At 40.3% G+C, this 24,566-nt stretch overlaps 1 long non-coding RNA gene across 1 annotated transcript in view; it reads left to right on the top strand.

Annotated features, from left to right (window-relative positions):
• LOC140003177 (uncharacterized) overlaps window positions 1-24,566 on the top strand; it is a 73,815-nt gene that overhangs the window by 13,528 nt on the left and 35,721 nt on the right. The window contains exon 2 of the long non-coding RNA XR_011811300.1: window positions 9,764-9,903. This is a non-coding gene — a long non-coding RNA (uncharacterized lncRNA). The remainder of the gene's footprint in view (window positions 1-9,763; window positions 9,904-24,566) is intronic.

Genomic DNA, 24,566 nt, shown 5'->3' on the forward strand with positions numbered 1-24,566 from the left:
ATAGTTCTGGTCCTTCACTTTGCTGCTGGCATTTGCTACTGTCTCCAGTGCAGTTTGCTGGTGTGAAGTCACCCCAACATAGGATCAGGCCCCGGCGCGTTCTGTAATACAAACAGATAACAACTACCAAATCAACACTGCTTCATACTTTAACAAATTAAGCAAGGAATCTATTTAAACTGGGAATTAAAAGAAGCTATTAAAACATTCCCTCTGGTATTTTTATTTTGTTTACTCATGAGACCTGGCTCATGCCCCTCTGATGCACACTGAGTCCATATTTGGAGAACTCTGCACTCGTTAGCATACTTATGCTTAAGCAAATTTTAGATTTTTTTTTTTTGTATACACAGTGTGCTTTCTTATTATTTTTTTTTCTTAAACAATTTAAATCAGAAGGTTTCCCCTTTCGTTTCGCTTTCAAAACATGACCAAAAAGGGATCTAACTGTTTTCTTCAATTACTTGAAATGAACATTTCTCTTGTACTTGTTATTGCTTACTGCCCACCGCATTCCCTCCCACGTCTCCTTTCCGATGAAAAAAGAAGTCTGTGCTGGCCTCAAGCTGCAGCTGGGTGAGGGAACCTTAAAAGTTTGGATTTGGGGCAGTTAAAATAAACAGCCTGACGTTTGGATGCTTTGCTGCAGCAAAGGCTCACAAAGCTGGGCCACAAGTCCCTCGGGAGGTCACCACTGGGAGCCTCCTCCCATGTCCAGGACTTCCTGGGAAGATCCCTCAGAGCCTCCCTGTGGGTGAAAGGAAAACTAGCCATCTGGTGGGATATTTTTGTTCTGGTGTGATGACACCTTTTGTAACCTCAGTGGTTAATGGCTAATGTAAGCCATTCCCACCTGCTAAGAGACACCAGAACTGTATTTAGCCTGCATAGGATTGAAATCAGCATGGTTCCTCAAGTGGTATGCAAACCAAGGGGTGTATGTTTAGGACTACCATGACCCCAGTGCAGGGAGGGCATTGCAGTGTGAGCAGGAAGGGAACAGGACCCCATCAGCTGCCATCTCCATGGGCAGTCTGCCCTGCCTGCCTCCTCCCTGGTAGCAGAAACCAAAAAGGAGCTGTGGGGATATGGCTGGCAGATGATGCATGGAAGTGAGTTGAATTTCAGCAAGAGCCAGCACCCATCTCTCAGCTCCCCCATGCAGTGTGAGGGGTTGTTCAGGCAGAAGGAGCCTGTGAGCCTCCAGCCAGGGGGTCAAGGTGCAGCACCAGTGTAAGCCGGGCCTGCTACCCATGCTTGAGGCATTTGGGAGGAGGGGGTTGTACTAGGGAGCTGGCAGAGGGGCCTGCCTCACCCTGCAGGCACCTAACACCATGACCATGTCTTACCTGGATGAGGGGCAAGGGAAAGGAGTGAGCACCAAGACAACACCTCTCTAGGAGGCAGCAGGCCTTGCTGTAGCACAAGATACAAGCTTATCTCATTGACACATCTGTTCTCTGGGACTCTGATCCCCACTGTAAGATTTTAAAGTCTTTGAAACCCACCGCTAACCTCAGATGCAAGTCTGGAGATGCTCCAATTTTTACCATTGATCTTCGGATCTCCAATCTGGCTTTTGCTCAGAAGGCTCCTCTGGTTGGACTGGGCTGACCTACTTAGTGTCTAGTTCATTCCTAAATTGAGTTTGAGCACCTGCTGGCGATGTGTGCACATAGGTATTCCCAGCAAACAGCTGGACAGGCAAGCCAAAAGCAGGGTACAGCCATGAAGGCTGCTTTCTCATGAAATGCCAGAAAAGAGACGCCTTCCCCCCAACACCTCCCTCCCCCCCCCCCCCCCTCCAATTCCATTCCCTGGGTCAGGAGCTAGAGCACTCAGTCCTGGTGTGGGAAACTTATTTTGATTTTTGCTTTTATTCTTAAGGGATTTGAGCCCACAGCTTCCACTTCAAAGGAGAGGGCCTGACTTATCATTATCAGGGGCACATTTGTGGGTAGTTTAAAGCTAGTCAGGGAATAATAAAAATAAAAATAACTGAGAAATGGAGAATGCCTCTGAATAAGCATTGTATTCTACATACATTCTTATGTATCTATCTATCAAAAAGAATAAGATTGTATATGAAAATATAGCCTGAAGGTTAGAACATTTGACCAGAAGGAAGAAGTTCTTGTTTCCTGGAATAGTTCTTTACTTTATTGAGTAGTAGATAAATTGTAATTGAAAAAATGCTTTTGCTGTCAGTGTTTTAGGGACTGGAATCCAGAATTTCCTGTCTGCTTGTCTAGACAGATGAAATCCTTCCTTCCCTCTCTTATGGTATGACCCAATGAGTCTTCAAGTACAGGGAACAATAGAAAAACTCTATCAAGATGGAGCTGCTGAGTTTCCTCATACCCAAATATCTTCTAATCTGGTGGTCAGAGCTTTCTCCCTTCCTTTAGAGATCAGAATCACTCAAATCTGCAGGTAGGGGACCGCAGGCAGCTGTCCTGGCTTTTCCTGCTTTCCCAGTCTAACCACTAAAGAGAGGAGACCTTTCCTTCTCTTTCACTTATGTCTGATAAGACGGTCTGCTCTGGACCCTTTTTTGGCAAAAAGGGCCACCATACATGCCTAACTCCAGGGTAGGGATCCAGGCTGTGTGCAGGAAGGTGTGTTCCTGTCTGCTGCAGTAATTCCAGTGTTGATTTGCTGATACTGGAGAAAACGAAGAAAGATGAGCTGAAACTAGCTATGTTGTCTTGCTGTGTTTAGAAACAACCTCATCTCTCAGTTCCTTTGAAAATACTGCCTAAAATTTCCCAGGTAGTGCTGAAAGCAGAATTTGACCTCAAGAATTTACCACTGTTCAGTTTAACTTTTTTTTTTTTGTGTGTGTGTGTGTGTGTGTGTGTGTGTGTATAGGAAAGAGGAGTATGCACTGCTGCCAGAAGAAAATAATTTTTTAAAATATATTTATATTTTGAGCAAATTTAAGATGATAGGTACAGGGTAGGCTTCATTTAAGGTGCTTGTTTATGTGTGGATATACATAAGAGAAAGCCACTTCCTCCATGTTGTTAGTATAAGGTAGCACTATACTTCGAGCAAAGAAAGTACATGCCGTATTTTTTGTAGACTTTACACCCAAGATTTTTACAGCCTAGGCCAGTTATTTTATTTTGTACTTACATGGTGTCATTACAGTAGTCTACACTTGCCTCACAATGCTTTCTACTCACGTTGTTCTTTTTGTTCTACAGAAAGTGTTTGTATCTTCTCATAAGACAAATGTTTTCCCTTAACCCTACCCACTGCACTCAAGAAGGAAAATGTCCATAGTGTTCCTATCCTGAAGTTAGTGAGCAGAGGTGGAGAGAGGTTATGATTTGCCCAATGTCATACACAAAGTTTCTGGCAGAGCAAGACATGAATTCATATCTTTTTAGTTTATACTTACCTGCTAGGGCAAGCAAAGACATTTTCTTTTTTTTCCTTTTTACATCTTTATACTTTTTTTTTTTTTCTTCCTCTGTGATTAATAGAAAATCTGATTATTATTCTTTAATACAGTGTTCTGAATAACTTGATAGGTGTTACTAGGGTATCTCAAATAATGTAAATGACTCAGAAGAAAAGGAATGGTAAAACAGTGTGAAGATGAAGATGTAGATCCAAAACTTGTCATTCTGGGTGCCTCGGGAGTGCATGAAAAAGTGGCTACTGGAAGACGCTTTTTTCACAGCCTAGTTTCTGAATGTTGTTCAGAGAGAAAGAGAAGGAATTAGAGATGGAGATAAATTCTTGCTGCCATGTTCATCCTTTATTTATTTATTGCTGAAAGCAGGGCAGCAGTATTAGAGGGAGAAAATCATGAGAGTGGGAAAGAGCAAAACCTTTCCTTCTCTTTTTGCTCCATCTCCCTCCACTTCGGTCCTTTCCTCTCTTTTTAAGCAGTACAGAGAAACATCTCCCAATGCAGACCTTTAGCACAGAATCACTAATGTGGGAGAAAGAAAAGTTTATTGTATCATCATACTGAACCAGTACAGGACTGAGCCTGTGTATTGCACAGTGCCTTTGCCAGGGAAATTTTAAATTACTCATGTCATGGGGGCTTCTACCCTTCCTCTGACATTACATTTTGGATGTACTAAGTTATTTTTATTTGTTGTCCTTACCATTACATCCACGTTTCATGTAGATCTTTGCCTCCATTGTCATAAACCAATAAAGCAGTAAAATCTCTACATGGTTTTAGGACTGAAACCAGAATTATGTCAAGTAAGTCTAATCAAAACCTGAATAAAATTATTCCCAGCAGGAAATGAAATGCACAAAATTGTACTGATGCACAGCAGTGCAAAAGGCTATTTGTACTTGGGCACCCCATCCTTACAGTATGATTTGCATTTATTTTACTGGGTGCCCTTTTTGGGGGAGGCTTACAACATTCCACATAAATTATGAGAAGCATTAAGGTGAATGCTCCAAAACCCTGCTATTTTCCTTTCTTTTGTCATTTTACAAAGCTACTTAAACTCAGGTTCAGAGAAGTTCTTAGCTATGTTGAGATGCAATAGATGTCTAATACAAACTAGGCTAAACACCCAGTTCCCATGATTTTCAGTGCAAGTAATCTTTCTCCTGGCCTGCTTCTTTCCATAAATCAGACTAAACATTTATTTGCACTTTTAGGTATGTATGCAAATATTCTATTAAGTAACTTGGGAGCATAAACAGCAAGAGGTTTTGGGCAGATGCATTTGAAAATGCTAGCTACCAACAGGTAAAAATAGACAAGCAGGCAAATTGGTAAAGATCAAAGTATAGATATGAAATAGTATTAGCTGAATAATTTCCTTCCTATAGTCAAGGCTGGTTCTACCAAAACTGTTCCCTAAATTAGCATTGTAAAAGTGGAAGATTTTGTACTCTGATTGTATTAGGCAAGGACCATGTTTCTTTGTATTTCTTATGTGCCATAGTACAAACAAGATTTTCACCCTTGATGGAGCTCAGAAACAGTCGTGTTACTAATGTTCCTGTCATTGTGGTTACTGCTACGTCTTCCCACCAATCTCTGAGGAGGCGCTCCTATATGAGCTCTTCTGAGGCTCCTGTTTTGCATCAGAAGACTGTAGCAATATATAGCCTATAGAATGTAGATTTGCATGACAAGATGATGGGGAAAAAAAAATCAAATCCCTAATAAGATCACTTACAGAGCTTCAGTACAGCAGAAAACAGTGATTTCAAAACAAAACTTCAATTAAGGATAAAAATAATTGTGCAAATAATACTGTATTTGCATGGGAAATATGCAAAATATCATCATGCAATTCTTAATCAACCAGAGAGCTGTCAGACATACAAAAATAAGTTAATTCTGCTGTTAATATTGCTGCACATTATAAATATTAATTGAATGCCATTCAACATTACTTTCATTATTGTTTAGCAACTGTTTTAGCTCTCCCTCCCACCTTTTAAATTGTCAAATAATTGGCTTTCTTCAGCTTGTGTCTGTTCTCATAAAGTGGATTAATGTGGAAAAGAAAGAAAACTTCACATAAAACAATAGAAAGGACCAAATAATTGTGTTTCTAAACACTCGGCAAGATTGCCCTTTTTACCTAAGTCTGATAAACCATGAAGCTAAGTTTTGGACTGATGGCCAACCTCAGTCTGGCTTTAGGCATCCTTCTGCACTGAGGACAGTACATGCCATCCTGTGCACCTACAAGGATATCATGGACGCTCTGACCAAAATTCATGAAATGCCTGAGGAAAGCTGACAGACTGCCTGTGGGAGAAGCTGTCTGATTTTCTCATTAGCAAGAGCTAAAGAGTCTGTATCAGGACCTTTCATGTGGTAAAAAGAACTCATTAATTGCTTAATTCTGTAGTCGCTATTTATGTCATTATTTATTAATATTCTAGTTTCTGACACTGGGGCAAATTCTACTCTTAGTTAAATTAGTAACTTAATAGCAAATTTAAAAAGTGGCTTGATTACACTATTGTTCTTTTGAATTTCTTTCAATTAAAACCAAACCCCTGCCCATTATGGGGCTTCTTCCCAATTATCTCCAGTGTAAGTTTCCCTTTTCATCTATATACAATGTTATATAGCACTATTGTAGTGCAAATTCCTGCACAAGTATTAGTGAATTTGTATTGAAATAAAATGTGAAGTTGGTAAATACAAACCCATTTTACAGGCATGAAGGTGAATGTACCTAGACAGTAACTTCACGTACTAGAGGGCAAAGTCAGTGCAGTACCTGGGAAAGAAACCAGAATACCAGCCCTTGCTGTAACCACACAACACATTGTCTTCATGACTGGACTTTGTTAGATCCTGAACAGAAATACTCACATAAGACAGCCTTGCACAGATGTAAGCAGCATCTCTGTTATTTCAGGGACATGCAAAATATGTTTCTGGTTATGTATGTTTTTATGCTATTGAGAAATTCGGTCATCACTTTGAAAAGTGGGTTACATTTGTCCAGCAGGTGAATCGGTGATTCCTAGACTTCTAAAGACCTAATCCAAAGCACGAAAAAAGACTGGACATAATAAGAACAACTTCTTGCAAGCCAGTTAGTGTCAGGTGTTGCAAGAGTTGGTCTCCTGTCTTCATCCCAGCTAACATGTAGATAACATGCTTTAGCTAAACACATGTTATAGAGCACCATGCAGGAGTAATTAGATGAAAACATGGTTGTGTTTCTGGTGATCTTACTGCTCCTTATCCTTTTCACAATTTTGAAGAGATTTTGCCTTCACTGTATGCATCTGAGAATGGAGGACCCTGATACATGCAGTGTTCATGTTTGTTCACCATACATGTACGTCACCCCATACGTCAGTCCCAGCCTGCTGATTTTCTTGCAGGTTGGGATGAGATTTCATAGTGGGACCAGCTGCTTTGTTAGGAGGACAGTAACCCCAGCACAATTTTTTACATGATTGTCAAGGCTCAGCACAGTAACAGCCTCTGCAGCATTAAAAATGATCATTTTACATACTTCTTTAAGACAGTGCAGACCAAGATATGTTTAAAACACATAACGGTATTTCTTAAATGTAGTAATGTGTGCATCTACTTGGCATTCACTGTGTAGTGTGCACAGTGCCTGCAACGAATGAATGGCTATGTGACCAGTGTGTCTGTCAGTAACAACATACGGACTTTGTCTCTTTCTATTTGGAAATAAATAAAACCGAGAACAGGAAAACTGTGGTTAAGGCGACAAAAATAAACACCTCAGAAGTCACACAGTTCTCATCGTAAGTTCTGCCAGAGCACAAAGCTACTTTATTTTCTATATTTATTTTCTAATATCTTCTATTATTTGGCTTGTACTCCCTACATTAACATATAAGGGTGTGCAAATGGCGGAGGCAACTTCAGCTGCCAGTGTAGCCACCACTGTATCTGACCACTGGCCAACCAGAGCATGCCTGGCATGGAGACTGTTACCCATGCTTTGCAGCTCTTCAGTAAGGCGCAGAGGTCAGGGTGCACTGGTGTGTGCCTGGGCAGCAGGGGACTTCTTCCTGAGGAGTCCTGGAAAACCCTGATTTGGGACACGTGTAGGGATGAGGCTGGGGAGGGGATGTCTGAGTTACTGCTGATTAACTGCAGTAAACAGCACTGAGAAATATTTGGGTGATAAAGATCCCAGGAGGAAGATTAGGAAAGCTGCCAATAATGTAGAGATCCCACGAAGCAGTGTGGATACTGGGGTAGAAAGTCCTTTTCTAACATCCTTCATTTTCTATGGGCTTCTATACTTACAGAAATGCAGCATAGGTATTATTTGTCCCTTGTCTTTCAGGAAAGATATCAAATGCATATTAAAGGCATAACAAAAAAGTGAATGAGTGAATAAATAAATAAATAAAACAAGATGCCTTCAAGGCACAAATTATCTTCTGTGGAAAACAGATTTCCTTTAGATTGGAGGTACTAGCACTTCTTTTTTGCTTTTGTTTGCTCCACTGCCCATAGCATGACCCTCTCCAGATGAGCTGGTCTAGAGCCGCGCACAAAGGAGATGGCACTTATCCCAGCCAGGCCCGGCAGGGCTTGCGAAATGCCTCTTCGCTTTCTGAGGCAGCTTGGGTGGGAACGGCTGGCGGCGAGGATCCCAAGACCCGGTACTGCAGCATGCCCTTGTAAAGCATCAGGACGTGCCATGTGCTTTTGCCTCGTCCCTGTTCTCAGATGCCACGTATGCTGAGCGCTGGACTGAGGTCCATAATTGGAATCACAAAACAAGAAATTTAAGGCCCAGGAACCAGCTCAGAATGTTTTTCTTTGTGAAGATACATCCTTTATCTCCATTGCTGGTGACAGGGGAGGGGTGGAAAGCCATCGTGGGATCGGCATAAAGTGACATGAAGCAATAAATAAAACCCGTGTCTATGTACTGAGAAACACTATTCTCCCAACTCCCAGTTAAGGACAATGAAATTTTATTTTGCTTGCTGTAGCTCTTTTTATTTCTCCCCATCACACACTTTTTAGCGATATTTGCAAAAACTTTGAAACAATATTGCTACAAATACATATTTAAGATTTGATTACTCATTCTCATCCACTATCATGTGCCAGACATGCAGCCTACTCTAACAGATTACTGTTCTTAAAGTTGTTACAGGAAGGTTAAATAAAATGTTACTTTTATGACACTGAATATCTTTATGATGTTTTAGCTAAATCATAGGCTGTTTGGTGATGCCACAGATGTTCCAGGTATTAAAATCAAACTGGCAAAATGTCATCAGTCCTTTACTCAAGCTATCGAGTCTCTGATCTTTTAAGCACCTATAATTTGTCGCACTGTACCTCAGGATCCCATCCCTGCCACACCTCCTTCTGTACATTTAATGACACAAAGCAGAGTCTAAGCATCTCCAAGCTGCTGCAGTAGTAAGATTGAAGTCTGAACTGAAGCCACTATAAATCTTGATTTTCCAAGCTCCTGTGACTGTGATTATTAACCATCCCCTTTCAGTAGCCCTGTTAACTGATTTATTCTGCTTTTGAAGTCTTGGAAAGTGTTAGGTTCCATCCAAAAGTGTTAGCTAAGGGTAATTTGTGTGTGTGTGTGTGTATATATATATATACATATATGTACATATAATAACACACACACACACATATATATATATATATATATATAATGTATATATATAACATGCATATAGTCTGTGGAAAAATAATTAAAAATGAAAGATGTGGCTTCTAAGGCAAAAGCAGTATCATGAAAAGAATGACATGCTGCAATCTTTATGTGAGAACAAGAACACTTGAGAAGTTCAAAATCTTGGTTTTGCATCAAGTTTATTCTTTATAATACAATTGGAACTGGACAGAGATGTTGAACTGGACACTTTGACATGCTCTTGATGAAATTTTCATATATAAATTAAAAGAAAAACAAACGGAAATGTTTGCATATTTTTATGCTACTTGCTACCTGCTCCAGTTCTTTCTGTTAGAAAATATAGATTCATGTTTAGTTGACACACTCAAAGTTAAAATAGGATTTCCTTTGAAATTATATAGTCAAGAAATTACAATGCAAATGCTTTAAGGAGTTTTGAGCCTCAACAAGTTTTGCAGAGTAATTCAAGTATGAAGAAAACTAACTTATTTTAAACATTTTGAAATCTTGATTTTTTTTTTTTTCAGTATTGTAATCTATTTTTCAACACATTTGAAATGTTTCAAGAGATGAAAGCATCTCGTTTTTAAATCATTCACATTCATATGCCAACTTCTTTTTTTATTTTCCAGGACTGAAAGGAAAGCCTGGGCTAAAGTTGGCCAGTTACTTAAAAAGCCATGTTAGGAAGGTACCAATGAAAAAAAAGGATTTCAGAATGTTTTGATATACGCTATTTTGAGACTATGAGAACAGCAGAAGAATTGTCTGTGTAAGTATAGACTCTAAAGGCATTTGCACCCACTTTCAACCCCCTTCCTTTGACTTATTGGTGTGAAATGGTCCCAGTATGGTTTAAAAACAAGTCCAAAGTACTTACTCACTGGCCTTAACATGTGTTGTGCTGCATTCAAATATTTGTGATTGACTCATAGTACATAGTTGTGTTAGCCAAATAATGTAGAAGCATACTTGAAGTAAAACATTGAAACAAGTCACTTAGAGAAACATTTTCTACCTGCTGCATGGAAGTTACACCCAAGTCTCTCATTAATGTTAATGCCAGTTGTGCAGCTAACACTTCACATGGCATCCTGTAAATTTGCTTTTAAGACTCCAGAAAAGAAAATGATGCCTCACTTTTATAGGACTCCTGCCAAATTTAGAGCACTGAAGCAGAGCGAGGGCAATCATGCTTCATGTTTCAGAGTAGAAGAAAATTGCCTCGTGGCCTGGAGATGAGACTTTTTCCCCTAAGGTATTGCACTTTCAGCTGTGACATTATGGGTTTCTTTCTCTGAATTGCTAAGTACTGGAGTGCTGGGCACCATGAAAACCACCATGGGGAGCTGACAAAAGGGAAACCCACATCTTCTGAATATTTGAAAGCTGGTGGTTAGCATGAAGAAATAACCCATGAAGTCTTTCACTGGCTGGGACCAGCTGTCCAGAGTCACCCAGCATCTTCCTCATTTATGGCCTTTCTGATGCAAGTTTGGCTAAGTCAGATCTTAGAGCCTTTGTTGGAGCTTTGTGTGTGCTTATAATCAGTTAATACATTTAACCAAATGCAAATTGTACTATGTAGACAAAGTACAGTTCCTATATAGTTGCTTATGTGTGCATGTCAGTATGCTACAGATACCTTCTTACTTGACAATTGTCTCAGGACAATTCCTTGTTTTCAGATATATGTTTTATCTCCCAGAACAGGAAGAGTGATCAGACATGGACTGTCAGTTCTGAATTTTGCAAGTGCTCCTGTATGCGTCACAACACTGCTTATAATTTATTTTTGTGAGTGTACTAGCTTCCTTGAAAAAAATCTCAAAATTGATGTTACAACAACAAAATAATTTCTTATCAGAATACTGCATAAAACAGATGTCATTTTCTTTCACATTGTGTTTATACTCCATTAAACCTTGACTGCATGGGAAGGGTATCATCAAAGGTGATGCTATGAGTGGGGATGGCAGCCCTCATCCAAACTTCATGACATCTGACTCAGAGTCTTGTTTTGCTCTTGCTGGAAGTGTGGGGATGTGCCAGCCCCATCACACAGGGGAAGCATGCTGTGCCTGCACTGCAGCCTTCAGTATGGGTAAGGCGGGCATCTCTACCTGCTAGAAAGTACTTAGGTGCTAATGATTGTAAGGATTTGGTTGCACGCTGTTGGAGGTGATCGCCTCTTCTCATCTAGTACATCTTCTCCTGTGAGTGCCCTATCTTGGAGATTAAATGGGTGGCCTTTCCTAAGTTTTCCAGCATGTGTACATATTCCTATCAGTGTATTTATATGAATAGTAGTCTAAGCTAAGTGTTAACCTTGTATAACCATTTTGGTTTTCTTTCTTGCATGCAATAAATGCAACCAGCATTTCTCTGTACATATAGCAGACTTTAGTGATTAGGTTTTTACTATTTTCTATTTTTTTATATATATATATATATTGCTTTGACTTTGCTGTGGTAATCCATGTTGAAAATAGCTAAAATGTTAGAACATCAACGTGAAGCTCCACAGTTTATGGGAGAGAACTTCTGGCTTCTCTGGTTTTATTTGTATTGCTTTCCCATTGAATTTCATGCCTAGAGACCTTGTGAGCTTATGTTCAATCTCACAGTTTTCCCAAACTAATTTTAAAAAAGAAAAACATAAAGGGAAAAAAAAAATGTCATCTTCAGTTAACTTTGAAGTATAATTTGTGGCTTTTTCAGAAGGGGCAAATAACTGCCTCTCTCAATAATGCAACAAAGATGCATATTCATAGCTTCCATTACAATGACAAAAAGCAGATGAGGTGAGGCAGTCATCCTTTGTTACTAGCAAGCAAATTTTCTCAATTTTCAGCAACTCACACTGCATTATTAACTAGCAAAGATTTGCAAAGCCGCAGCTATAACAGATAATACTTTGTACTTAGAACCTTTCATCCAAGACTATCAAAACACTTCAGAAAGGCAGGCTTTGTTACTCCCAGAACACAGATGAGGAAACCAAGGCACTCGATTTATGTGGCCTGATATTGAGTGTAATGTAAACTCAATCACAAATTGAAGAAACTTAGTGGTTTTTTTTGTTGTTGTTGTTTTCTAGTCTACTTAGCTTATCTATGTTGTGCAACTATATTTACATACTGACACTACCATACAGATTTAGAGCTTGCTGAATGTCTAATGTAGTATGTAATGAATAGGAAATTATCTGTTGAATTATAAACGGTGGATACAATAATAAATGATAGTTAATTATGTGTAATAGATTTGATCATTTATTGCTACAGGATGTCAGCAATAAAAATCATTACAAAAAGCTAATCAACTTCATAATCTCACAAAACAAGCCATATTAGCTATTACCTTCCTTTCATGTTTTGTTATTATTTTTCTATTGTTATCTTACAGTAGAGCACAACATAAGCCACAAATCATTCTCTTCAATTAAAAAAATGTCCTGTATTTCATCTAGGTACATGAGTATTAAATCACAGTGAAGAAACTGAATTTCAGTTATTCTCAGAATTAAAGAAAACATTGAAAAAAGGAAAATGGGATGAAGGATAGGGAGAAAAGCAGCAAGAAGCATCAGTAAGTGAGCAAAAACAAGTGGAAAAAAATGTGATATTTTAGTGGCTTTACACTGGTGGGCAGCTAAGAACTGACAAGCTCTCCCACTCCCCCTCCTCAGAATGACAGAGGATAAAATAGAATGCAAAGAAAACAAACAAACAAACAAAAACCAGCAACAACAACAACAAAAAAAAACACTCGTGAGTTGAGGTAAGGACAGGGAGTTCATTCACTAATTACCATCAGACTCAGTGTAAGGGAGATTAATATAATTTATTACCTATTAACTAAAGCAGTGAGAACTGAACTAAACTAAAAACACCGTTTCCCTCTTCTACCTCCTCTCCTCAAGCAGTTCAGAGGAATTGGGTTGTGCTCAGTCCCTAATGCCTTGTCTCTGCCACTCTTTCATCTTCACTCTCTTCCCCTGCTCCGTCCTGCCCACAGGATGCCGCCTTTCCTGAACTGAGCCTGTGTGGGCAGCCCACAGGCAGCAGCTCTTCAAGAACTGCTCCAACATCGATCTCCACCACAGGGCCCATCCCTCAGGAGCAAAGTGCTCCAACATGGATCCCCCACGGGCAGCAGCTCCCCCAGGTCCCCTGCTCCTGCATGGGCTCCTTTCCAGGGCTGCAACTCCAGCCGAGGGCCTGCTCCTGCGGGGGCTCTCCATGGGCCGCAGCCTCCTCCAGGCCACATCTACCTGCTCCACCTGGGGCTCCTCCATGGGCTGCAGCATGGAGATCTGCTCCATGTGGGACCCATGGGCTGCAAGGGGACAGCCTGCTCCACAAGGGGCCTTTCCACAGGCCGCAGGGGAACTGTGCCTGCATGCCTGGAGCACCTCCTGCCCTCCTGCTGCACTGACCTGGGTGGCTGCAGGGCTTCTCTTACATTTTCGCACTCCTCTTTCACAGCATTGCTCACTGTCTCAGCTCTGGCCAGCAGCAGGTCCCTTTTGGAGCCAGCTGGAGCTGTCTCTGATCAGATATGGGGCAGCTTCTGGGCTCTGCAGGGGCCACCCCTGTAGCCCCACCACTACCAAAACCTTGCCACATAAATCCTGTACATGTATGTAATATGTAGTATCATATAATGCACAAAACCAGCAGCTAGGTTTGCATTTTTACTTTGATCTTTACTTTTAACTTCCTTGATCAAAATTATACTTACCTTAGGGGTCCCTTACACAATCAGGACGCTAGAAACTCATCTTTTTGTAAGTGAGAAATCAGGTCTAAAAACCCCACAAAATCTTTAGGTCTCTACTGTCAGCTGTCCAAAGCTGTCAGCCTAGTCATTAATTTGGGCCAATAGAGCAGTAGTCTTTCTTTCACCTCTGCAGCAGTAGACTTTTTGGTTAAACTTCCTTACCATCAGCTTAAGAAGGACCTTTTGTTCTTTTATTTTTTATACTGTCTGACAGCTTTTGAAACAGAGTTTAGCAAACGGGAGTTCAATTTAGCTGTAATATATAGCTAATATGACTAGAAAAAGTCATATGAACTTCTCCAAAGAGATGCTATTTTATGCTAAATATCTCTGTTTGATCATAAACATTTGGAAATTAACTTATGGGAGATCTATGAATGAGACAGCAGCTAATAGTGTAGACCTGCCCTATATTGGCTTGAATCACCTGATTAAGTAGCTTTTTACTTTAGAGTGTTTCAAGTGAAAAATGTATTGGTTACAAAATTTGGACAGTTTTCCCATGTATGATAGAAATCCTATTAAAATTAATCAGTCCTTCCTTTTAAAACAGCCTGATAAAAATTTAAATCATGAAAATGCTGGGCTACATTTAAACTATCGTTCAGTTAGCTCATTAATGAGATCAAAAGTTACCACTTTTTGTGACACTTGATCATTTGAAAGCATGTCAAGAACTTAAATCAAAGACCTTTCATATACAGTACATTTCTATGGATATAGTCATATTTGAGCTAAAGTGAATACCTTTTCTCTCAAACCAGTGCATTTATCCAGAAAATAAAATACTGAATTGAACAGGAACTAATTCTGCTTCCCAACACTGTAAGCACTTAGCACAATGAATGTATGGCCCGAAAGTTGTATGCAGTTTAACACAGGCATATCTGGAGTACAACTCCTAATCAGGTCTGGTTTTATAAAGAGATTGAAGTGCTCTTTCTCTTGTATAGTATGTTCACTGTAACTATCACAATACTCATGCATAGAGGCCATCATTATAGGGATATTAGATAGTCTCACCATTTATGAGGAGCAATCAGAGGTGACTAATAAAAATCTTCCTAATCAAGTGGCGATAATAACTTTATACCTCATTGTCAAATACCTTCTATCTGTTATCAGTCTTCCATTTTGTTAGATCTCTGTGAAAATCTCACCCCATTCCCCATTTAAAATGCATTCATTATCATGGAAAAATTTCTACTTTGAAAAGTTCTGTCTTTGAAAAGTTCTTTATTTATTGATTAAGCAGCAGTTTAAATGCATCGCTTAAAATGTGTAGAGGTGCCAAACTCTGACCCAGGTGAATACTGGTGTTGCACTGGTGCACACCTTTTAACAAAAGTCTAAAGCAGAGATTAACCTTTTAGCATGGAGTCATCAGTTTGTAGATTCTAGTGTTGGTGAAGTACCAGTTTGAGAGCTGTTTACATTGTTGCACCTGGGACTGGATTACTGGGGCCAACATGTGTTTCCTGGCTGCCAGGCCCCCACATGCTTGAGTAACTACTGTCCAGGCATATTGTTTGCTCTCATGGGCCTTCAGTCTGCCTCCTAGTTCCCTCTACCTGGGTACTTACATAACCAGAATGGTCCCAAAAAGGAGGAAACAGAATCCCATGGATTTACCTGGCTCTTGTCCCTGTCCCCTTGGCCACAACAGGAGTATGAAGCACCTTCCCCAGGTCAGCAAGCTTCTGGGAGGTTTCTCCTGCCCAATTCCACCATTAGGAGGACCCGTGAGCAACGCTGTAGGGGATGAGCAGCCTGGAGGGAGTCTCTCCATAGGCCAGAAGCTCTATCATGGAGCTCTTAAATTAACAAAAGAATGACTTAAAGACTAATAGCCTGGCCCAATATTTCTGATAATTTTTTACCATTTTCCATCATAAGTATGCAGTGAAGCATTGTTCATTGTCTGCAGGGCACCTAATTCTTCAAAGTAATGCAAAATACCATTTCTGGGGAGAATGACTAAACTTGACTAGTACTTGACTAAAAACAGCACATACAAAGAAACAGTTCACATTCTAATTTAAACCCCACCAAACTACAAAATTTGCCAACGTTTTGATGAGAACTCACTAAAATCATATGTTCACCTTGGTTTCCCTTTGGAGTACCTTACGAAAAACAAACTTTGCAGCTGACTCCTAAAATACAAGCGTGTACCAGAGCCATCTTGTTCAGTACATTTGTTTATCTTGGGTTCGGTTGATTTGTTGCAGAAATATGCTAGACCCTTAATCCCAGTAGGAAACTGAAACTGTGAGAAAGACAAAGTCTGGCTGACCCCCTACAAGAACAAGCAGCAAATCCTGCTGAGAAACAGCAGTAGCAAAAACAGAGGGTATTACCAGAGAGTTTTGTCTTGGAGGATGACAACTGTTTAAAAAATGCAATGACTGAAGGAGTAATTCTTCTACACCCTCCCACTTTGTCTGTATTAAGCATGTAACAAATGGTGAATTGAAATCTATACTGGTAATAGTGTCAATGAGGGATCAGGATTATACATGATACTTCCTCAATTTGTTATGCCTCATTAGCATTGTGGCTTATTGCAGAGAACGACACAGTTCCCAGGCATTCCCTCATGGCCTGTCCTGATGGATAATGGAAATAAAGAAAGGAAAGGCACGGGTGACACAGTGCTCTCACGACATTTATCAGGGGCATAGTTAGCTGGGTTAGGTATGCTTCTCATTCTCTGTCAGAGTCACATATTGATCTGAATTAATAGTCGTGCTTGCTTGGTACTTTGCCAAGGAGCACCCTGTGTGGAAGGGGCTGTGGTGCTAATGAACACACAAGTTTATTCTCTGAAAAATTATTTATGCTGCCAAGAGAAAAAGCACCAAACATGGTTCTTTGCATCAGACACTCAAACTCCCCTCAGTTTAAGCTCTCCCCACTGAACCTGCTTTCACTGGAGGCAAAATTCCATTGGCATGCAAATTAAATTGTTATATTTATGTTATCTGAGCCTAAGCTTTAAGAATAGGTAAATGATCATTTACAATTTTATGTATGTATTTATTTATTTAATTTCATAGGGAAATCAGATTTCATTTCTGTTGCACATCTTTGTCATGCCATGGCACATGAGCTAAATAATGTCTTCTGTATGCAAAATTTTCACCCAGGAAGCCCTGATTTCAAGTGAAACGGTGAGCCTAGTAAGAAGTGAGGGATTGAAGTCCTTAACCAGAGAGAATGATGCTGAAAGCTTACTTGGGGTGTTTTCACAGTGTTAATTAGGACCAAGCTTCTGTCCAAATGAGAACTTTAATAGTCTGACCACTCAAACCACACTGCTTCCCTCCCCAGGGACCCATCTTTGCTTGGAAACCCACCAGGAGTAAACCTGGCCTTCCCAGGAGAACACTAGCAGCATCACTGAGAAACTTGCAGCTAATGTCTTCCACTTGGCTACCTCTTTTTGCTCCACAGCTGGGATTAACGCCTGACTGTGTGAGCATTTCTTCTCCTCCTGTCTGTTCCATTGCAAAGTCAAACAGCTTAGTGTAAACTCTCTTCAGAGGAGCATCACTCCAGCTGCCAGGATCAGCTGGTAGGTAGCTTTAAAGCCTTCTTGTTTCCTATCTGCTTCCTCTCAGCTGACAAGTGTGCTTGATTGCATCCTAATGCAATCCTAGTTGCAGTGTAGGTGGGCTCAGCCCTTTACTTAGGTCTCAGCCAACTGTGCAATTGGTTGGTGAATGTCTTAAAAACTGCTGCAAATATGGTGTGGGACTGGATTTAATTTGATATTAGTTTATGCCAGTATGTGTATTATTTTATACCTCTGATTTTTAGAATGTTAGTTAAGGTGACTGTCATAGACATAATAATAAGCTAGAACAAGATTTTGTACTTGAGTGCAGCACTTGTAGTGCTAGTCCCAAATAGTAGAGAGTCAGACTACTCTCAGGAAATGTACTTTCCCTCCTAGATTTCATTGTTGTGTATCCTATTTTTATAACAAGTTAGAAAACAAAGGGTGGAAGTTTAGGAGAAATTAATTTTTACCTGAATTCTCAAGATTTTTGGGAGAACCATAAATTTAAGCTAGTAAGTGTTAAAATGAGTCAGAGGAAAAAAAGACCTAACAGAACAGATTCATAATTAATACTAGCTACCAGTAGACATCCTGTGAGGGACAGAAAGTGGTAAGCAGTTTTTGCCTTTATCTGTAAAGAAGGCAAAGAGCAAGACTGGTGTGAAGCCCACTCTGGAGAAATGGAAACCAACCAAAAAAAGAAATCCATGTTCATTGGCAAAGAGTCTGTAAGCAAAAGAATGGAAAGAAGTTGAATGTATATGACCAAAGGATCTGGGGTTTTGGTCCACAGCAAGTTGAATATGAGTCAACAGAGTGCCGTGGCAGCCAGGAGGGCCACCTGTACCCTGGGGTGCACCAGGCATGGCATTGCTAGCGGTTGAGGGAAGTGGTTGTCCCACTCTGCTCTGCACTGGTGAAGCCTCACCTTGAGTACTGCATGCAGTTTTGGGCACCACAGTATAAGCAGAACACAAACTGTTAGAGAGTGTCCAAAGGAGGGCTACAAAGATGGTTAAGGTTCTAGAGGAGGAGACATATGAGGAGCAGCTGAGTTCCCTTTGTTTATTCAGCCCAGACCAGAGCAGGCTTAGGGGAGGCCTTATGGCAGCCTGCAGCTCCCTCATGAGGGGAGTGGAGGGGCAGGCACTGAGCTCTGCTCTCTGGGGACAGCGACAGGACCCGAGGGAACGGCATGGAGCTGGGACAGGGGAGGGTCTGGCTGGGAGTTAGGGAAAGGTTCTGCACCCAGAGGGTGGTTGGACACTGGGACAGGCTCCCCAGGGAAGTGGTCATGGCACTGAGCCTGCTGGAGTTCAAGAAGCATTTGGACAATGCTATCAGACATGGGGTCTGTTTTTGGGGTGGTCCTATGTAGAGACAGGAGTTGGTCTCAGTGATCCTTGTACGTCACTTCAAACTCAAGTTATTCTATGACCAGTGGATACCTGAATAGTCTTTAGTCATGTAGGTCCACAGTATGGTTGTATGATGTATTGAAATATTTTTTTTATCATTTTATTTAATGCTTATAATTTCACTTATGTTTTTTGTAGCAAACGAGAAAGTTATGATGTAGCAAACAAGAAAGTTATGGTGGATCCCACTGATCTAAGTGAGATCTTTGCACTGATGATACCAGTGTCAGCACAAGTGCCCATCCCATGACCTTGCATGAGAAAAGAACATGAACATCAGTGTGAGCTGCACATTCTATTCCGAACTGGGCTTCACTTCAGTGAAACAAAGTGTTGGTGTTTAGGAGTAACACTAGCGAAGAAGGCTAGGCCTAGAAGCTTATTGGAAATCTTATGTGTATTCAACTGTCCAGCTTCAAAAAAGATGCACTGAACCTCAAGTAGACACACAATCATGTCAGAGAATCTCCATAGTCTTTGGGGTATGGAGCTTCATTTTGGTGACTTGCATGGGTGAAGTTTTGAATAGCGAGAGGTTCAAATAGTGGCATAGCCACTCTTTTCGTCATATGTGAATTTTGCTGACACACAGAAAGCTTAAGGTACTTTCAACTGTTCAGGTGATTACTCACACAAGGATTATAAACCTTTTGATGTCAACAGTGCCTGAAACCCTGAATTTATATGAGGATATTATTATTTCTGGGGGAAGAGTATTTGCAGTCTTCCTTTTAAGATGCCCTAAAGCAATGTTTGAATGCTCACAACATGGTAAACTGCAGTTTCTTGGCACCAAATGTATTCTCTGAATTAGTCTGTCAGCAACTGGTCCATGATTGTATAATCTGAACTGCAAAGTTTTTTAAAAAGGTAATTAAAACAAAATAACTAAAATCAGAAAATGTAGGCAGTTACAAATCTTTAGTGTGCTAGAATAATCATTCAAAGCCAGTTCTCAAAGTAGCAAAAATAACATTAAATGTATATCTATATAACTTTTAACCTTTGTACAGACAGCAGGAGCCCTGCAAGATAAATTTGCATTTTATAGGGGGAAACAAAACCATCCCACAAAGATGTGATAAATCATCAGAGGAACAATGAGCTGCCATGACACATGCATGTTTTTCTAGAATCACACGTAATGAAGATATGAGACACAACCCAATCTCCATCTCAAAGGTTTACTAACCATAATCAAGTCTGACTGCATTAAGAGCAGACTCACTGAAATTTGAAGAATGGATTTGTTTCCAATAGCAATTCCCCACTTATTTTCTTCATATTATATTTTTGGACAATTAACTAACCTAGTTTTCAAATCATAAGAATTCTTAAAACAGTCTTTTGTTATATAGGTGCAGTGGAAACACAGATTTACTTCCAGTGATATTTTGATTACAGGGAGGAAAAAAGGCTGCCATTCCAGCAAAGCATGTTCTGTAAGAGGATTATTCATTCTTGTTCAACTTTGTTGACTTCCGTGAACATACAGCAGATACAAGTTTGGACAAATTAGCTAAAGTGGAACCAAATGAAAAATTTTCATATAAAATATCACTTAGATAAAGAAGCAATTTCTATAAAAGAAACTGAACAAATTCCATGTGAAAATGTTGATTCTCTTATTAAAAAAAAAAAAAACAAAAACGTACCTTTTTCCCCATAGAGAACCAAAACAAAACATTTCAGTTTGGCTTCGTTTGACCCAAATTAGAGTATGGGGGAGGGATGTTGAAAACCAAGCCAGATTGTTTTAAATCAACTGACTTGGCATAAAGCTACATTTCCTACCAATGTTTTTACTTTGCCAATCATAGCTTCAGTCCTCCATTTCTTTTGGTCCAGCCTCCCTAGAAGACCATATATGCTATGAAGTAATAAATGGATTTCACTGACACATGGCTTGTCTACAAGATAATTAATTCTCAGTAAGCGAGGATATGAATTTACAGTGTACTAGCTATGCTGCACTGACTCTCCATATGGACATCCTAATTGCATTGAGGCTTACTCTATCTAAAGCACATTAAGGATATAACTACGCAGACTCGTTACTGGGAAGAAAGCAAGGATAAGAGTTTACTGCTCTCCTATGGCATTAGCTGCTATGCTTGAATTGCCTTGGTGAGCACTCCTTTCTTGCAGTAATGTGATAGAGCACTGAGTGTCCAAGCTGGACTTATTGCAGACTAATTCTCCAAATTCACATCCTTACTGGCTCTTTCTTAGCTGGCCTCTTCAGGGAAGTGCTGATCTGTGTGATGCATCACACTCCAAATCACCAAACAGCTTACTTGTTCTGCACACGTTGAATTCCCTCCTATTTGGCAGCATATGGAAGAGAGATATCTATACAGTCATCCCTTCTCAAGATGCAGTTCAGTATGTGTTCACCACCCAGTATTTTCAGTTTATCAGTATGTACCGCATGAGGGCCATGTTTACCACTGATGCCTTTAGTCCTTGCTGTATTTTGAGCCTGCCAAAATGCCTAACCATTCTGAGCAAACTGCAGAAAAGTACTGTTTAAGTAATTTAGCCTGGATACCATATACTAATCAACATTACTCTAGGCTTCACAGCTGCCCTAGTGTCCAGCTATGTTGATGCAGAGAGGTGGTAAGTACCCACGGGTTTGGTAGGAGGCAAGTACTGATCAAGCTCTTGACCTTCTCCAAAGCAAGCACAGTAGCAGAAACTCAGACCTGGTGCCAGGCTACTTGCCGGCAGTCCTCTTCCTGCAAGAGTTGGTATCAGGCTATATGAATGGTCTGTGCTGCTAAAACTACTGTATTCCAACCCTCCTCTGAGGAACGGGTAGAAGGCTGGAAGGCTTAATCCAGTTTATGTGTGCGGGTCATATAATTTGTAATTATTACTGAATTATTTCAGCTTTACATGATTGCTGGATCAATTGAAGTTTCACAGGAAGACTTCTTGTGAGGCTTTCACAAGCACTGGCTTGTGGGACTAAACTGTCCCAGAGCAGTCTTCATTGAGAATGAAGCCTGGAACCGCTAGGATCTAAGAATGTTCAGAAGTATTATAAAGGGGGAAGCTTCTCCCCTCCCCACCTTTAAAACAAATTTTGTGAGCCAAGGGATAAGAAAACCCGGTTTTCTAAAGGTCTGTGTCCACTCGCCTGTGTTCCATCCCCCAAAACCTAGGGTCTTCCCTAATCTCCAGGAAAAATCTAATTATCCAAAAAACTCCAGACCGTCTGCAAGTCTCTGTGCTCTGCCATGAGAATCTCATTGCACTCCATAAGCATTTTTCTTTCTTGTGCCAAAGCATATGTAATGTCCACAGTTACCTCCAGGTCCCCTCCCTTTCTTTTTTTCCCTTGTCTCTCAAAGGGCTGTCAGCGTTATATCAAGTTTGAAGGTCACTTAGACCATAGGTATATTATTCTTCATTTCACTAGCCATTGCCTCTTGAAGGTGAAATAGTATGGAAAAGAGAAGCATTTGCTTTATGTGGCAGTCAGCAATGGCTCCTTTACTCTGCTGCTAATTTTCACTATCTCATGATCTTTAAGACTTTTTACAGATTAGACTGACAGTAAGTAATATGTTCCAAACATATTGGGGAAAGATGTGGGGGACGGTGACAGTTAAGCAGCTAAACAGAGTCACATATGGGACAAAGTAAGCCCCATTTTCTTGGAAGATCAGAAAAAATGTTCCCAAAATTTTGTTCTTTGTTTCAGAAGTTTCTGCTTACACCCCTTGTATTTTAATTTCTAGTTATAGATTGAAATATGCTATGATTGTGAGGCAAATGGACAAATTTCACATTGAAATGTATTTACAGCAAGTAGCCAGCCTAAACATGCCATCAGACCCAAACAAATAAAAATCTGCAAGAAACTTTAAATCTAAAATTAGATCTGAATTTTATATATATTTATATATGTGAAAGATCTACTGTCAATTTGTGAATAACATAAAACAGCATTTCCAAACTTTGGGACAGCAGCCTCATATTGCAGGATTAAAAAACAAAACAAAACAAAACAAAAAAACAACCTTCAGCCAAAATTCCTCAGCATCAATTAATCTCAGATTTAGACCACCTAAAGTATGCAGCACTACACTGGGGAGACTTGATCAGATGCAGTCACTTGATACAGCTGAAATGCTATGAAATCTAAAGTTTTCTACTGTAAGTAGATCCTTTTACTTGAAACAGATTGTAATGTTATGTTGTTTTATTGGAATAATCTACATAGTGAATATTGCACTCAGCAGTCAGGGCTTGAAGAGGTTCTCAGAAAAGTTGAAAAACATTTTTCTTGCAAAATTTGGCTCTTCAGTTTGTCAGTCTGAGCAGAAAAAAAGGAGTCTCTAGGAATTAATTCCTAATGCACTTGAAGAAATTTCTGTTCATGATTCATTCATAGAGAATGAAACAGTGAAAACCTTTTTCCACATCAACTTACAACTCCATTCATATTTATCAACCAGTTCTTAATCCATTTAATCCAGCCAGAGTGCCTGTGAAAAGGAGAGAGGTATGGTGTGAAATGTGACAGCCACCAGAGCAGCAGGAGGAATCTGTTATTTCATACCCCTCCTTCCATGCTGCAATAGTTCTGCGGCTCCCCGCACACGATGGGGTAGGCGCCTGCATAGAGGCAGTTCCCAGGGAGATTGCTGCTGCCTGCAGCAGCACCTCTGTGCCCCCTGCTCCAAAGCCACCAAGACTTTTCTGCTGCAGCTACTGAGGCAGTGCTGGGAACTGCGTCCTCAGGGGAAGGCATGGGGTGGAGAAACAGAGGGCATAGTGGAGGGTGAGCATTTGCAGGTGGGAAACGTTTACTTTCTTTTTTCTTTTTACCTAAAAATTGCTTTTTCTAATACCTTTTGGCTTTGGAGGTCTAAGAGACTGGCTTTGTCCCTGTTCCTCCATGATGACCTTTACCATGATACATCAGCTTGCATCAGTTCAAAGTATGGGTTTGTTATGAGCAAAGGACAGCTGCAGATTTTGGATTTTGCAGATGTGTGCATTCGAAGCGCCTGTATTAATGATGTGTTTGAATCATGAGCCTCATCTCAGGCTGTAATGCTTCTGAACTCAGCTCGGTGCTCTGATGGCATTGGAAGCAATATCCTAGCCTCTTAACTGTAATCTGTATTTTCTTGGCACTGAATGTGTGAACAAATTTGGGATTTGGTGATTTTTTTTATTTATTTTTTTGATGGGGAGGTGAGTTTCATCCTGTAAGAGAGGAAAAGCTAAATGTTGTTAATAATGGAAACTCATATTAAATTTGGATGCTTGCAGTGGAACTTTAGATTAATTATTAAATTCTTCAAGCTAGGAGTGAGGTGGGCAAAAAATAGACTTATTCTCAGCCATACAGATTTTAGCTGTGGCTGGTAAATGCTTATGGAGTTAGTAAATGCTTATCACAATGCTACAGAGCTGTTCAAAGATGCTGTCTCTGTCCCACACACAAGCACGCGTGGTGCAAGGGAAGGAACTCGTACCTTTATTTCACTTGATTTGCCTACTGCCCAACCTCACAGCAGGGCTCCCTGCTAGCTGCCAGGTGGCCGGCTGGGACACCAGGGTTAACCCCCTGCCCTGCCCACTCCTCTCCTCTGTTCACTGGATCCCCAGATCTCCAGCAGCCAGTCCACTGCGGAGGAGAGGGCA

This window comes from Anas platyrhynchos, chromosome 1 (assembly GCF_047663525.1).
Source record: "Anas platyrhynchos isolate ZD024472 breed Pekin duck chromosome 1, IASCAAS_PekinDuck_T2T, whole genome shotgun sequence".
Classification (NCBI taxonomy): Eukaryota; Metazoa; Chordata; class Aves; order Anseriformes; family Anatidae; genus Anas; species Anas platyrhynchos.